The sequence below is a fragment of the Rhinolophus hipposideros genome (genome assembly GCF_964194185.1).
Source record: "Rhinolophus hipposideros genome assembly, chromosome: 11".
Classification (NCBI taxonomy): domain Eukaryota; kingdom Metazoa; phylum Chordata; class Mammalia; order Chiroptera; family Rhinolophidae; genus Rhinolophus; species Rhinolophus hipposideros.
Genome location: NC_138057.1, coordinates 13649204 through 13660971, shown reverse-complemented (window position 1 = coordinate 13660971; position 11768 = coordinate 13649204).

Sequence of the window (11768 nt, the reverse complement as noted above, 5' to 3'; positions counted from 1 at the left end):
TTAAAAGAATGACTTTGGACCCCTACCTTACATCTTACACAAAAATCAACTCAAAATGTATTATATACCTGAATACAAGAATTGAAACTTTAAAACTCTAAAGAAAAAAAAAACCATAGAAATAAATCTTTGTGACCTTGGTTTCCATGATACCAAAAGCACAAGCAACAAAAGTAGATAAATTGAAATACATAAAAATGAAAAACTTTTGGTGCCGCAGACAATACCATCAAGAAAGGGAGAAGACAACCCACTGAAAAGAAAAAATATTTACAAATGTTTTATCCACTAAGAGACTTATATCCAGAATGTATAAAGAACTCTTACAACTCAATAATAAAAAGACAACTAACTCAAAATACGGCAAAGGACTTAAATAGACATTTCTCCAAGAATATATACAAATGGTCAATAAGCACATGAAAATATACTCAACATCGTTAGTCATTAGGAAAATGCAAATCAAAACCACAAAGACATACCACTTCATGCCCACTAAGATGGTTATAGAAAAAGACAGACAGTAACAAGTGTTGGTGAAGATGTGGAGAAATTGGAACACTTACACGTTGCTGCAGGATTGTGAAACGGTGCAGCCACTTTGGAAAACAGCTTGGTAGTTCCTCAAAAAGCTAAATACAGAATTAGTGTATGACCTAATAAATGTACTCCTACATATATGCTCAAAAGAAATGTCCATTTGTCCACACAAAAGTTGTACACAAATATTCATTTGTATTCAATGTCCATTATTAATAATAGTCAATAAATGGAGATAACCCAAATGTCTATCAACTGATGAGTGAATAAATAAAACATGTATATCTATAAAACAGAATATATTATTTGGCAATAAAAAAATTAATGATACATGCTCTGTAAGAAAGATGACCCTTGATAACATCACACTATGCAAAAACATTAAGGTGGTCACAAAAGGACACATATTATGATTCCTTTTTATATGAAATGTTCAGAATAGGCAAATCTATAGATACAGAAAATAAATTAGTGGTTGCCTAGCGTTTGGAGATATAGAGGGCTGGGGGAGTGACAGCTAAAAGATACAAGGTGTCTTTTTGGGATGATGGAAATGTTTTAAAATCAATTGTAGTGCTTGTCCAACTCTACGAATATACTAAAAGTCACTGAACTGTACATGGGTGAATTCCAGGGTATGTAAACTGGATCTCAATAAAACTGTTAAGAGAACCCTTTAATTAATCCTTCCTCACTCCTAATGCAGGAATCTCCTGTTATGACAACTTAGCTTATATCTCAGACATTTATAGCAATTGGCAGCTCTCTGCTCTGTGAAGCAGCTATTTTATGGGCAGCATATCATTTATAAAGGTCTTTCTCATATGGACCTGAAATCTACCTCTTGTATCCATCTATGACCCTTTTCATAACCTCCAGAGCAGTCCGAATTAACCTCAAAGAACTAGACCAGCAGCCCTAAACCCAAACCTCATGCTCAGACATCTGTTTGTCTAACAGTTTTTAAAACAGAGATCTTAACATAAAAATTCTTAAAAGATTAGAAATCTGTAAATATTAGACTGGGATTTAGAAACCGCAATAATCAGATGGAGTGAGTCATGCTCCCTCCTTGGGATGAGACTGATTGTCTAGAGCGTCCACATGGGTTCTTGGAGACACGCATGCGCCTGCAAGCGACAGCTACTGCCACTAATTGGAAAGGTTTCAATTTGGAAAGTGGGTTCTGAGTAGAAATGGCAACACAGGTGCCTCCAAGAGGCCAGACATGGCCCATAAATGAGCACGAGTAGTTGTAAGTATAATATTAGGGGGTCGTGGGGACTCTGGCTCACTAGACAGTAATGTACCCCAAATAAAGGGAGGGGCACTACTCATTTATATACTACTGGCCTTGGAATGAAAATCATGGGGCTACAGTTTTTTTCATTAGAAGTAACCAGGGTACCTTTTACAACTTAAGAAAACCAGAAAAATCTTCCCCAAACTGGTCCCACAGCCTGGTTTAGAAAAAGCAGTAGAGAGAATATGAATGAGGCTCTTTGTTTGCTAATTGTGCCTCGTGAGTTTTTTATTCAACATTATAGTTACTAAGAGTGTGTGTCTTCAAATAATTTATTCAGCACTGACCTTATGAAGAGCTTCATCGTTCGTTTTATAAACTCTCAAATACTTAACAGAGAGGTTGGCATAGGATTGTCTTACTTCATCAGGTACCTTGGAAGAGCAGTCTGGTGTTATCAAAGCCCGCTTCTGATGAGCCAGCTTGTCTCTCAGCATCTTGTTAAATGTAGAATTGTTGATTAGGGAAAAACATGCTCTGTTTTAGGAACAGATTCCTACTATATGCATGAAAGAAGTAAAATCATCTTAGGTAAGTTCTAAATCAAATGCAAAAATAATTTCGAGTTTTAAATTCATTGAAAGTGGAATAGAAAATGTGTGTTCCTTTTTAAAGACACTCTTTACAAGATATGAAATCACCTGCACTCACTAAAGGGAGAGGCGGGACTGCTGAGCCAGTGCTGACGCCTGTCTGGGCACCGTTATAGCCAGTTTGATTATTAACCCAATCCCTCCACTGTTTCCACATCCAGAATCTTAGAGTTGTGATTTCGTCCTCTAATCAGCACATAGAAAAGTCTGTAGTTTATCATTCTTAAAACTATACGTCCCAATGTTTTTCAGTTACCCTCTCACTAAGAAAAATGTTTGGCTTATGTAAAATTGGCAAAGGATTTGTGCATATTCAGTATTAAAATGATCCCAGCTATAAATAATTTTAGCATTCCTTTTCAAGGGCTTATAAATTATGACTATGAGAAGTCAGGAATGAGTTCATTTGCCTCATTTTTTGAAGAAGAAAAAAAAGCCAATGGTACACTTCCCAGTAGTTGTTCCCTTGTAACATAAATTCTAGAGAGGCAGAAAGCCTTTAAAAAAGAAAAGACTATGTGAATGAACTAATCAGAGACAGTTTTGGGGACGCAGAGAAAAAACCGAGAGTGGTTAGATGGGTGTGTGGGAGGGGGTTGGGGATAAGGGGAAAGGTGAAGGGATTTGGAAGCAGCTGGTAACCACAAGATGGCCTCAGGGTTTTTTTGAAAATTAATTTGGGGAAGGTATTCTATAATGTTGTAAAGATTTTGTTGGGTATCCGATGGACATGCGTCCTATTTGGGAGACCACCTCAGGGATACTGTGGATACCTGATCATGGCATTGTACACCAGAAGCTAAACATTAATGAATGCCAACTATAATTTTATATATATAATGTGATGGTTCAGTGTGAGGTCGGAGGGATGGTGGATGGGGGGAGCGGGGTTCACAGTGTGAGGGATATAAATGATGAACGTCTAAGTATTACCTTGTTTTGTACACCTGAAACTAATAAATAAATAAATTAATTAAAAAAAAGGCACTGTCACAAGGAGAAAAATTGTGAGAAAAATAAAAAGGTAAGGTTGTACTATCACTATCACTGATGGCATTATTTACTAAAGGTCTGTCCATCTGTCTGCCTCTCTCTCTTTTTCTCGCATACATACACATATACACCCCTCACTGGATGTAGCTTGAAAAGTATATTCCAATGTGAAACTTTCCTTTGAAAAAAGTTGAGGTGGCTTAAATTAATCATAGCCACAGATGTTTTAGGTCTAAAAAACGCCTAATGTTTTCAAGGATGGGCTATAATAAATAACTGAAAGTGACATACAGGCACAAATCCCATCATAAAATGAAAATAATTAAACATAACAGTAACCATGAAAAAAATATTGAAACTTCTCCCTAATGGATGTGGAATTTATCTGAATTAGGGATCTTCAGAAAGAAGAATATACCCAGTCTCCCAGGGCTGCATATAGATAGGATATGATGGCTATTAGAAATGAAATTCTGGTCTTCAAACTTGGTTTAGAACACCTTTGCTGGAAAAGAAGCAATGCTTTTCATTAGAAATGTGCGATCTGCTTGGATTTGCAGTCGGGATTTCCCTTGAAAGAACTACATCCACATAAAGTCTGTTTGATGTGAGTGAATTTTCTAAGAAGTTTCAATGAACAAGGGGAAAAAAATGGTAAATTTTAATGACATTTGCCTCAGGTGATTAGTTTATTTTAATCAATTCAAAATTTCACAACACTTCCTTTACAGATGCTCTCTCTCTATATATATTTTTCCTTGAAGAAAACAATGCAAACACATATAAAAAAATTGCAATAACCAACCCCAATATAATCTAGAAGAATAAGTTTAGACAATTTGTAAAGCAAATTACTCCATGTAAGAATGCTTACAAAATACTACCATCCATTGCTTAGCATCTGGGGATACTCAACATAAATGATGTAAATATCTTACTAATATTATTTCATGTAAAGCTCCATGTGACTGACAACTGTAGTTGGTAACTATGAACTTTATAGGAATTTTTTTTTAATAAAGTAAATCCCATTTCTTAAATAAGTGATTAAAACAAAAAAAGGATTTTCTCATACCTCCTGAGGCTTTCCTTTGGGTCTGAGAGGCTGGACAAGCAAATGTATTTTTCTTCTGTTCTGAAGTGGCAGCAACAAAGGCCTGTCCACTCTCAATGGCGGCCATTATCTGCCTGTTGCTGAGCCCAAGGGATTCCAGTGGGACTCACTGGTGGTGGGACTGGTCCTCTGAAGGGGCTAATCTCTTTATTGGTTGGAACCTATAGAACATCAGCAAAAAACAAAGAAAAATTACAGATAAAATTGATAATTTCACATTCCTTTTGCACAGAGGCACTTTGGAACTGACTGCATTTACCATACAACACACGATCCAATACACATGTTATTGGAGTATTCCCAGACATAAACCGATATAATAAAATGAAAAGACTATTTAAACGTATAATTTAAGAAAAGTTTCTTGAAATAAGAGAAAAAATTAAGTTCCATGTGAAAATGACACTTTGTATGCAAGTGAAAATGTTGGTAAGACAGCTAACAAGACACACCCTACCAAAGTTACTGGAATTTGAAGTTAAAGAACGAATCCCTTAGGTAACCAGACAAAATTATCAGGTGACTCTTAAGGGGAGAAATGGCGAACTAACATCTTACTTCTCCACAGCCACATTCATGACAAGAAGAGAATGGAACACATGAAAGAATGTTCAGCTTGACTAGCAATCAAAGAAATGTAATATAAAACAAGGAAATAAAATTGCCACCAGATTTACAGATTTTTAAAAAAATATAATACCCATTTTTGGTAAAGGTTTGTGGGAAAGGAACCCTGAAACACTAGCAAATTGTCACAACCCTCTGGACAGCAATATGGCAACATAGTCTTAAAATCTTAAAACTCTTAATAGCTTAAAAATCTATCTTCTTTTGTCCAGTCACTTTCATTTGTGAGAACTTAAGGGAAAAAAATTACTGATTAAACCAACAATTATTTAAATATAAGAATTTAAGGGGGTGGGGAGTTATATAGTATAGTAAAATGAAAACTATAAACATTACACATTTGCAATTAAAGGGAAATAATGTTAGCTCCCAGAAAACTTTCTTCATAAGAGAGAAGGGGAAAGGCACTAGTACCAGTAAGTACCTACATATGTGACCCTGCAATAGACTAAATATCTCTATTTCACAGATAACGAAAATGAAGAGAAATTAAAAAAAAAAAAAAAAAAAAAACTTGTCCAAGAACCTCCAGGTATTCTATTCTGTAAAATCTGGAATTTAGGTTCTAATTTGTGACTTGGAAGTATAAACTCTTTGTATGTCATGCAGAAGATTCTGTTGTTGGTATGTACCAAATACAAATAACAGAGACTGGAGCAGAGAAAGTTTGTGGTAAATAGCACTTTTTAACATAAAAGTCTTAAAGGAATACTACTAGCTGTAGTGCTTCATCAGTTAATTTACGTGTTATCAAAAACTTCAGCATTGACATAAATTATAAGAGGTTCACATTACTTTGAAAAACTATAGTTAATTTTCCTTATTCAGTACCCCAAACACTGAACGAGTGGATACTGAACTGCTGCTCCTAGAGCAAATACCAACTCAGGTTCAAGGAAGCCTCTGGCCACATTTCCATCGATCAATAACATAACCTTGTTTTATGTATGTTTCTGGTGAAAGACACTTCAGTATATATTGCTGATTTATTAATATTGCATTCGCAGTCGACGGCACTATAGCTCATACCTGAATGAAGCTTATATAACACTCATATTTTCTCTGTGAGGTATACCACAGGCTTCTCGTTCTTAGGAACACTGGACAGCACTACACTTCAGAGCCATTTTAAATAGAAAAATCAACAACAACAAAACAGAAAAATGCAAAACCAGTGTACTATATAGACTGAGAAAAGGACAGGAGTGCTGAAACGAGGCGGTAGTGTTGCCTGGTTCAGCCTTAGCTGGGAATGTGCATGTCAGGGAATTCAAAATTTTTTTTGCCACTGTCCATGTTTATAAAGGACTACAAAAGCACGAGTCTTGATTTTGAGGTTACAAATTAATTTAAGTGAACAGGTAAATTGGCAAACACAGCATCTGCAAATAATGAGGATTGACCTGTTAATGTACAGGTAAAAGGCTATGCAATAACAATACACCTGCTTTCAATGAAAATGTTTGATAATGGGGACAAAACGAAGGATGTGGAAAATGCTTACAAGTAAGAAAGAATCAATTTGCTGGCTGCCCCTGGTGGATAACAAGTGGATAATAAGTGCTGTTAGGTTGGTGCAAAAGTAATTGTGGTTTTTGCAATTATTAAACTTTTAAAGCACAATTATTGTTGCCCCAACCTAATAGAATATACTTAATGCTAGAAATGATAAGATATGTACGCTATAAAGTAATGTATGGGGAAAGGGAGCAGGAGTGGGAGAGTTAGGGGAGACGGGCGAGGGGAGACAGAGGGAGATAAAATGAGGGAAAGAGGGAAAGGGAGATAAAATGACTCACATCAAACTTGGCAGTGTGTGCAATTCTTTTTTGGTCCAGAAATGTTTTGGTAATACAACATATCCAATTCCATTTGCTTTCCTGAAGCCTAGTGGGGGAAAAGATAAGAATTATCCAGTTTCAGAATAGTAAAGGCAAATTTAGCATGTTTCGTGGAAAGCCACAGCAATCAAGCTACAAAATACTAGGCAATTTATTAAGAAATTCACAAAATATAATTTAATTTGGATAATTTGACACTCATCTATAACAGATTCCTCTAAGTTGGGAAATCAATGTAATACCATGTAATACCATGGCCCCAGGAAACTCAAGTCTGCACGACCCTGGCTGGCAATTATCAAGGTTTTTACTTTGTCATTCCAATATGTTATTGATCACAAGTATTAGAACATATATATGTGTACTATATAGACATGTTACCCTATATATTCTACAAAGTTTAGAATATTTAGAGAATATGTATTTAAGGGAAACTCCCTTAGATTTAGGACAAAGATTAGAAAACAAAAAAAGCTGACCAACCTGTTTAGCAATCTCTCTCTCTTACAAGCTTCACTTTTTGTGACCTCATTGAAAATTCAAAGACATTCCTTCACGGTGTCATCAGAATCAGAAAGAATGTCATTTTCAGTAAGCTCCTTAGCAAAATTAAATTTTGATAAAGAGATTTGGGGTTGGCTTGATGAATACTGACATTCACTTTCTTCTTTTTGAGTATCATAAATTGTTTTTATGTGTTTTTTGGTCTTTGGATGACTTTCATTATGCCTTTCAGTCTGTATTTCTTTGTCACTGAGATGCACAAGACATACTTTCTTCTGAAATACAGACATAACTTTTTCTCACCACCAAATCGTCCTGTCTTACAGATACGGCTTTAAACACCATGTAAGTTTATATGACTTGTAATATCTAGTGAGGTTTTCATGAGTGATTTTAGTGGTTCTAATTTGTTACTGTCATCATCTATTTGTGTGGTTAGTTAGGTTTTATCTATTTTTTCCTCTTCTGTGCCACTAATTTGAAGATTTCTCTCCTCTGGGGGCATAATCTGTATCCTTTCATCCTTACTCTGATATTTGAAGTCTCTAAATGGTTTAGATTTCTTAGAAGTAGGCATGGATTGGAGGTGTATCTATCACAAGGCCACCTTCATCAGGATCTTGAAGATTTAATTCTTCTTGGTAAAACATAAAGTCTTTGGCTCTCCAGGGACTTGTGGCAATTTTCAGTCACAGATTTTTGCAAGTGGCAGAAGTACTTTGTGTCAGTCTCATTCTACTTGACATTAGATGCCCCACGCAGCCCCTCAGATTAAGCAAGGGATCATATTCAAGATCAGTTGCTGGACAGGTGTGGTCCAGCACATACTTTCTAGGCTGACTTTCTTTGTTCTTTGATGGTTTGTTCAGTTTTCTTTTGGAAACTGGCTGTTTTCAGGAAAGTCTTGTCTCACATTTGTGTCACTCAAGACCACTAGACTTCGGGATAGCTCTTCAAGCACTACAGTAAACTTGGAAAGCTTCTTCTGCTTTTCTTTAACCTCAGTCTTGACTGACTTGATTTCTTCATTGTTGCTTCCCAATTCTTCCATAGCTGTGTCTAGTGTTATCAATGGGAGATGAACTTTGTCGTATCTTTAAAAATCATGGAAGATGAAATGCAGACTCCAGGATATCCTGGACAAGTATTTTCCTATCACAAGTACATTAACACTTCCAAATTCAGCCTTAAACACAGGGAGTTGTTTCCTAATTGATCAGTTCTTAGAAGGAGACTGAGAAGTCACTTTACGTCTTTCAAATGTCTAGCTCATTCCCACGACTGATGAAAGTACATTTGTGCCTTATTACTAGAGTGACTATATATCAGTGGGACAGGCCAGGTTTATACATAATTGTTAAACTGTGTCAACTGTTAACACAGTTTAGATATACACTATTCATCCCTTTTTACCAACCAGGGACAATTTGAAAACAGTTCAAATTGCTGAATTCCACTTGCATGGAACTGTTATTTAAAACAGTGGTCTTTCCTTAATTTAGTGGGTCTCAATATTCTAGGACTCTGATGTACTACAGGATGCCTCAACCGAAAAATAAAACAACACAAATGGCCCCACCAATACCAATAGAAAATCTGAAAAATCAGCAAAACTCCAGAGCACCTGGATCCACATCCAGAGGAAAACTAGGACAGCAACAAGAGATAAGGGTGACAGTGCTAGCTGTTCAACACCACCTGGCAGCTCCTTCCTGACTTTTTACTAAGGAAATCACCACCTCTTCCCTCTTTCCAAGATAACACCTTCCTATATCAATTATGACATAATTTACACACTTCTCCCTTCTCCCAAACAAGAGATTTCGGATGTGAGATGTGGTTCAATTTATGCTTTTTAAAACTCTGAATTTATTTTAGATAGCTTATGTGTTTTGATAACACACACATGCTTCCCCTTTACACAATGAGCTTTCTCCTGGCTCAACAGCCTTTCAATTTACCATTCATTTTCTATTAAGAAACTAATTCTATTGAAATCTGAAAAAAAGTGTGTGACAAAGGTGCATGGCATTTTGATGGGGGAGGGATAAGGCAGTGTACCGGCACAAGGAGGATTATCCCAGGGTTCAAACATAAATGTCTGGACCCAATTTCTCTTTAAATCAACTTGGAAAGGGGAGTAAACTCTGAAGAACCAGCCAAAATTGCACTTTGGCAAAAGCTGAGTTTTATCTGGTTGCCACGATTCAGGGAGGGCTGTTTAAGCAGTGCTTTAGGAGTGTGACTGAAAAAAAAAAAAGTGATTATACTTTCTTTTCCTGTTTTTCACAAGTTAAAAAAAATGTTTTTTATTCCATCAGAAGCTGGATTTGGAGAGCTAATTTTGAAGTCTGAAGGCACACTTACAATGTTCATTCAGGCTAGAGGTGATTGGGAACAACTCCTCTTGATTTGTAAATACTCCTTGCCCAACCTGGGACCCACCCCACTACCTTTTACCAGAACACAGGAAACCCCTTATAATAATTCCATGCTGGATGACAAGGAGAGAGCGGAAGACCACACGAGGCCACATACATGCATTGCCATGCAGGGTCTCTGGTCGCGCTCCCTGAACAAGAACGCAGGATATGGTGAGGCCAAAAAGGAACACCCACGGAGCCATAGATAGGGGAGTCATACCACTATATTCTCGCTGGCAGCTGGATTGGAGACACAGGAAGCAGGAGCCACACGATCCGCAACCCGTTGTCCGCTTCTCTGCCAACCAACCAACCAACCCCACTTGCTAACTGCAATCTGCGCTTGCTAACTCAGCCACGGCAGTTATATGGGTGGCCAATGGCTAACTGGTTACAGCTGATGGCCAACTAGTCTCAGCTGATGACCATCTACTACCCGAGCCAGCACCTTTCCACATGAGGTTGAGAGCCTGGAAACTGCTCTCTGGGACTCTGTCCCCACATGCATCTTACAACCAGCAAAACTGTGCGTGCCTTCTAGGCTCCTGCGCTCCCAGTACCTGGAATCTGCTGGTCCTTGCAAGGAGACTGCCACCCTACACCCTCACCCCGCCCCACGCCCCAGGCTCCTGGGCCACCCATGTAGAGCGAGGTGGCACGCAGAGCTCTGTTACTCCTCAGGGTGGCACACTCTCCTCCCAACTCTAGAAAGAGCTGCTCTTGGGACAGCCAGCCCACACCAACCATCTTCGCCAACATTACTGGGATGCCCCTCTCCCCAGATTTCAGGAACTGTGTGACCACCCAGAAGGTCCGTGAAAAATGCCTTTAAAACATGACCCCCATCGCACCATCACTGTTCTACATGTCCCAGAACACTTCTTCGGAAGGGACAAAGAAAGAGAATAAGGATTAGCCAGTTAACCTGGGTGTGTGAGGCTGGAAAAATTTCCTCTTGGGGACTGTGGAACCACTTGGTTGCTCGTTCTAAGGCAAGTGCTTGTTTTTCTCTTCTCCATAGCAGCCACTCTGTAGGAATTGCCCTTAAGTAGTTCCGGTCGAGGAAAACAGAGTAAAATTCCTCTTTCAGGGCTGGGGAAGAGGCAGTTAATGGGCATCAGAGAAAGGGAATACGAGGGAGTTTCAGAATGGGGGAGAGACAGGTTTAAAAAGGTTTTATTATGTCCTTTCAAAGGATACAGATTAGAGGCCCAGACAACCTGTTCAGAAAATGCAGGCTTAGCGATGGCATGGAAGGTCAGCAGGGGACAAATGATAAGGCTTCCCTTCCCCGCAACACACACACCCAGCCTGGGCTGTATTACCCAGCTGTCTTCTAAACTAGGGAAGGAGGGAGAAGAAATGGGACACCAGGAAGGACTATCTGACAATCTTCGTGTCCCTCCCCCACCCCAATGCTCTGATTACACCTTACAGTGTTATCAACAGTGGTGTCTGCAAGTTATGCTGTGGGGACAGAGCCCCAGGGAACAGTTTCCAGGCTCTCGGCCTCACATAGAAAGGTGTTGGCTCAGGTAGTAAATGGCCATCAACTGTGATTGGATGGCCATCAGCTGTGGCTAGTTGGCCTTCAGCTGTAATCAGTGAGCCATTGGTCACTAATATAACTGCTGTGGCTACGCTAGCAGAGAATGGGGGCTAGCAAGAAGATGGTGGCTGTGCCAGCAAGTCAGAGTGAGGGCTGCAGAACATGTGGCTCCTGTTTCCTGTGTCTCCAGCCCAGCCTCCAGCGAGACTATGTGGTGTGACTCCCCTATCTGTGGCTCCGTGGGTGTTCCTTTTTGGCCTCACCATGTCCTGCGTTCTTGT